This window comes from Oratosquilla oratoria, chromosome 41, assembly GCF_046742065.1.
Source record: "Oratosquilla oratoria isolate Oo_2021 chromosome 41, ASM4674206v1, whole genome shotgun sequence".
In the NCBI taxonomy this organism is placed as follows: domain Eukaryota; kingdom Metazoa; phylum Arthropoda; class Malacostraca; order Stomatopoda; family Squillidae; genus Oratosquilla; species Oratosquilla oratoria.
The window spans coordinates 5,005,001-5,010,000 of NC_134817.1; the positions used below are offsets into that span (position 1 = coordinate 5,005,001).

Below are 5,000 nucleotides of genomic sequence, written 5' to 3' on the forward strand. Positions count from 1 at the left end.
GAGGCGAGTGGATCGGCACGGTAGCCTGTCTGAGCTCGGGGTGTTAAGGGGGCAACGCAAGATAATAGCGCACAAGGGGCTGCATTGAAAGTGGTGTGTGAAGACGTGGATGCAACCTTGCATGCATGGTGGAAGAGGAGGAGCAGTGGGAGGAGGAGGAGGGGGGAGGAGGAGGAGGAAGAGGAGAAGGAGGAGGAGATGGTGGTCGTGGAGGAGGTAGAGAAGAGGAGGCTTCTCTGTCGCGGCGTCGGCTAGCGACCCGAGACGGCCGCTCAACTGCTGTGTGGGGAGATGGGGCCCCCCACACCCGTAGGTCGGGCCCCAGTGTATCAAGGCCCACCCTATGTGGGGCCCCTTTGACTGCCGGTCCACCCATTTGGGTCCCCAGGGGATGATAACCCCGGTGGTTTTATGGTACTGACGTTTTATGTACACAATGCGCGTACACACACACACACACAGTCTCGTTGTTTACAACGTCATTAATTTTCTTTAATACTTTCAACTTATCCATAACAGTTCCTGCGTTGTTTCATTATTAGTCCATCTGATATTAGTTTGCATTTCTATTCGTTTGGAAATAAGCCCTCTTCAAGTTTTAATTAAACAATTATTGGGATTAGTTTTATTGTTTACTACTTAATGCATTTCGTTTGCCTGACGCCATGTTGAAGATAATAAATTCATGTTGTACTTAAAAAAGGATTAAAACAAACAAGGAGTGAATCACTTATATTCAATAAATTTCATAACATATAACACGTTCATCTCTAATGCATGAAAAAATATAAAATTGATAAAATAAGATATATATTTTCATCTACCTTGCATGTGAGCACATACAACGTTAATGGACGGATAAATAATTGGTATGTTCGTTCGATTCTGTCTAACATTACCAACACTTGTTCTCACGAAATTGGACGTTTGATGGAATATTTATTTACCTTTGGTACTGGTATTTCAATATTTACGTGCATTTTCTCTTTCACATGTCGAGTATGACGACCAACAGGTGGTAAATGTGACAAAGTATAATTTTCAAATAAATTGTTGCTTTATCTAAATACATAAATTTTCGTGCAAATCTTATCATCCTATGTCTATTTTGAATAACAACATTTAATTCGTTGTTATAATGTCATATATATGAAGGACAACAATGCACAAACTCAAACCGACACTTCAGGCAGGCTGCGTTTGTTGAGTCAACTGATATCAAAATATCCCTCCACAGATCCCTCAACAGACAGTTCTTCAACGAAGACCAAAATACTAAAACTGATTGATAAACTTAAGGACCAAGGGCATGGTATGAATAAGAAATAAAAAATAAAAAAGAACGTCTTGGAAAGAGGCAGAAATGAAATAAAAGATGAAGCTTGTTCGCGCGCTTGACAAGCTATGACGTGTTGTCGTACATGCGCTGTAGCCTTGCGCAGTAGGCGTCGTCCCAAGCCATGCAGTAGCATACAAACTCCATTCCACACTGACAAAGGCTCATCGGCAGGCCTAGTGTCACACTAAAAGAGCACCTATTTAGTGCACACACTAGGCTTCAATGATTATTTATACGAAATGTATCGTTCGTATTACGAAAACAGAAATAGATAAGTAAGATTTTCTGAACAGATATGGCTACCCAACGGCGACGTAGATTTAGGTGCAAATACACACACGCAAGGCGAGAAAGGTGCTTGCAGTGGTAGGCGCCGAAGGCAATTTTTCTTAAATCCAGTGGGATTTTATTGGTATGAAATAGAGAAAATGAGACGATATATTAAGATGAATGAACTGCTAATTTCATGGTAAACACAACAGCACACACAAGCGCACACACAAAATACATAAAACACTTCAATATTTTCCTAAACAATCTTGTTCCTATCATTAATAACATTACCATTATAATAATCTAGATAACATTAATTATAGGACCAACGACAGGCACCTCTACTAGTGGTGACGAGTAGGGAAAAAAAGTGTAATTCCTGAATGTTTAGCAAATTCATTTAGTGATATAGTGGTCATTAAGAGGTAGAACAACAATATATATGGGATGATACGGTATGGTTTAAGTGAGAAAGGTTGAACACCAGAAACGAACAAAATATCTTGAAGGTAGCCAGAATAAAATAAATATTGTAACTTAAATATGTCCCATGTTTGTCTAGATCTAAAAAGATGCTGGCGATTTTATTATCATTATTAAATTGCAATTATATTATTTTATAATGAATTAATATTACTATTATTATCATAATTGCCATTGGCTTAATTACCATAAAATACTTTCCCACTTAAAAGTAAAGTTGCAAAAAAAAAAAAAAAAAAATATATATATATATATATATATATATATATATATATATATATATATATATATATATATATATATATATACGGTATATATCACAGGACAGACTATCCTCACGCCTCGATCTGACACACCTGTGACACAAACTTAGCCCAAATCTACTAGTGGAGTTCTGCCGTCAGCACGGTGAGATATTTATGTGCTTTTTACCAAATACAGCACAATTAGCTTCCTCTGCATAAAAATCACATGCCTTCAGCCAGAACAAAATATGTAATTTACATCACAGATTTCGATGAATAAAGATTTAATTGAAATATTGTCAAAAGATAAGTAATACGAATAAAAATAATCAGTATGGTTTCCTTCTCACCCGCGAACAGATGAGCAACGACTTGAGTCGTCAACGATTTGAAAAATACCGACGACATGACGCAACAAGCGGCTGATGCGAGCCGCGACAACTTTGAAGCAACACACAACTTAATATTTCTGATACATCCAGTATATATATTCAGCTGAGGGCAAGACCATGTGAAAATAATTTTTATTACACTGGTGCACTTAATATATTCAATTTCCTGGACGTCAGATGATTTAATTCAACTCGTGCCAACGGAAGAAAGTCGACAATAACATTATATATACATACACACACACACACACACACACATATATATATATATATATATATATATATATATATATATATATATATATATATATATAAGAAAATAAGTATGGCAAAAATGAAAAACAAAAATTATATAGTTAGGATATACTGAGAATACAGGAAACAAAAGTCGTTAGTTCGTTTTCTGGTCAAGGTCGAGATGACGCAGAGAAAGAATCGACACTTACCTACCAAGACCCATTGCTGCGTCTCGACGGCTAAGCTGAGAGACTCATTCGTACCTCACGTGTCACATGCTGCAAAAGATGCCGACCGACATCCTTACAGAGAGAGAGAGAGAGAGAGAGAGAGAGAGAGAGAGAGAGAGAGAGAGAGAGAGAGAGAGAGAGATAATATTCAACCAAGCCTCGTCACGTGTCCACTTCCTTAGCTAAAGAAAATCACTTGGTGTTAGCCTGAATGAAATTGTTCAAATTGAACGTCGTGTTGGTGATATCTTTATTTGTGATTTTGTTCGCTTGTTCTTTATCATGAATTTGTTTTGTTTGTGTTTCTCTTTCCGTTTGTGAGTTTTTTTTTCCCGGGCTTATATTGTTAGGTTTAGAATTTGATATATATATATATATATATATATATATATATATATATATATATATATATATATATATATATATATATATTATATATATGTATATGTATATACATATATACATATGTATATATATACATATATATATATATATCTATATACATATATATACACACATATATACATATGGTAATGATAATAATAGTAATACTTATAATAATGATGATAATAAAGATAAAATAAAACAAACAAATAAATAAAAAGAATTGTCACCACTGGATACCCGCAGCTGAATAAAATCGACTTGTGCTCTCACGGAGCCCAAAGTCTGTTACAAGGGCGTCGCCCGGTAGCCGAAAGGCTAAATATCGTCGAATTAATTTCAAACATTTAGATTCATCTTCGACGGTTTCGTTCCATGTCGCGTCATATCAAACGCGTTTTTTCAAATCCAAAATCACAATCACGGCCGGAGGGAGGGGGAGGGGAAAAGGGGGAGAGGTAAAACGCAGTAAAACGCGCCATCAATTCCTGCCATCTGGGTATAAACACCTAAAAAATATCGCCAACGAAAATACCCGCCAAAAATGGAGAGCGCAATGTCAACAAATTTTGTATTTCTTGCATCGTCCCCTGGAGTGTTTTTATTTATTATTTCTTTTATAATATGGTCCTTCCTGATACGTTTGGGGGGTACCGTCTGTTCGTAGATCTGTTTGTTGATTTTATTGAACATCAAATCCCGTAACTAACCTTAGGTCTGCCACGAAAATCTATTAATTTTAGCAAATATTCCTATATCTACTCTGGCTACAGCTAATTTATTTTGCTCATTTTTAGAAAATCTCCTAACTACAGAAAATAATAAAAACTAAGATTTAAATAAATAAATAAATAATTTTAATTGTGTATTGAACGCTGGCTCGTCGTGAATTTTACCAACTGTGGACGTGGTGACTCATTGGGAACGGACGGAGCACTGGTGACGTCATGGTCATCACTCTCTTCTCTTCTCTTTCCCTCTTCCCCCTTTTCTCTCAATTCCCTTTTGTCTATTTATTGCTGTCTGTTTTTCTCTCTTCCTTCAGTCTCCCTCTTTCTTCCTGTCTTACATCTGTCTACTGCTCTCTCAACTTCCTTCTCCTCTCTCCCGACTGATTGTCTACGGACTCTCTCTCTCTCTCTCTATTACACAGTACTGATGTAATACTTATAGCTGATCAAAGTACATTTATGTACAAATTCACAGTACAATACTTCATGAGTTATCACGCTGGGCTATTTTTCCTCCTACATACTGCCTTCAACCTCCATTCGAATAACTAAAATATGACTTCGTTTACAGACATCTAGATTTCTTTAGAGAACATTATGTCGAACATTCGTATAGGTTTACAATCTCTTAATTCATCATTCAGCTTTGCTATATATGACGGATATATAATTTGATATTTGGAGAT

The 5,000-nt window shown here is 36.3% G+C and overlaps 1 protein-coding gene and 1 long non-coding RNA gene across 4 annotated transcripts in view; one reads left to right on the forward strand and one right to left on the reverse strand.

The window, feature by feature from the left end:
• Positions 1-2,903, forward strand: part of LOC143021261 (uncharacterized) — a 10,611-nt gene extending 7,708 nt beyond the window's left edge. Inside the window, exon 2 of the long non-coding RNA XR_012965981.1 lies at positions 2,419-2,903. This is a non-coding gene — a long non-coding RNA (uncharacterized LOC143021261). The remainder of the gene's footprint in view (positions 1-2,418) is intronic.
• Positions 2,904-3,742: 839 nt separating this feature from the next.
• LOC143020904 (cilia- and flagella-associated protein 418-like) overlaps positions 3,743-5,000 on the reverse strand; it is a 61,231-nt gene continuing 59,973 nt past the window's right edge. For all 3 annotated transcript variants that reach the window (XR_012965955.1, XR_012965954.1, XM_076177807.1), the window contains one exon: positions 3,743-5,000. This exon is cut by the window's right edge. The gene's annotated coding sequence lies outside the window, so the exon portion shown is untranslated.